Genomic DNA, 534 nt, shown 5'->3' on the forward strand with positions numbered 1-534 from the left:
CTTCTCTTTTGCCAAGTGGAAAAAGTAGAGGTAAAAAGAGAAAACCGTCGAGTAATGTAACAAATGCTGCATACATTACCAAAAAAAAAAAACTGGGAGAGCAACTAAGCCTATTCCTGACAAAGACATAAGACTGGATATGGTTGGGCACTTCCCAATCATTTCTGAGAAAAGAGGCACATGTAAGCCGCCAGGATGCACTGGTAAGGTATCAGTGTTTTACATGAAATGTGAACTTCATTTGTGTTGTGAATCAAAGAGGAATTGCTTTCTAGAATTCCACACAAAATAATCACAAGAGAAATTATTTTTCCCCATACAAGAAAACTATTTTACTTTGAGTTTTTGCAGAAAGGATTTTTCCTCAGATAAATTGTTTTCAACTGAGAGAAATTATACAAGTTTTTGCACAAAAGCTTATAAAATGAAAGTTAAGTGCCTTAATTGCATTTATGTTTATATAGAAAGTAATAGAAAAAAAAACTGAGAAATATTCAGGTGCAGAGTATGTTTTCGTACTCCTGAAGTGACAAT

General features: G+C 33.5%; 1 protein-coding gene across 1 annotated transcript in view; it reads left to right on the forward strand.

Moving 5' to 3' along the window:
• The window catches only part of LOC119587618, a gene marked incomplete at its 5' end in the record, with an annotated part of 756 nt that extends 373 nt beyond the window's left edge, over window positions 1-383 (forward strand). The window contains 1 exon segment of the mRNA XM_037936327.1: window positions 85-383.
• Between the last annotated feature and the right edge of the window lie 151 nt (window positions 384-534).

Source organism: Penaeus monodon, chromosome 22 (assembly GCF_015228065.2).
Source record: "Penaeus monodon isolate SGIC_2016 chromosome 22, NSTDA_Pmon_1, whole genome shotgun sequence".
Lineage (NCBI taxonomy): Eukaryota > Metazoa > Arthropoda > Malacostraca > Decapoda > Penaeidae > Penaeus > Penaeus monodon.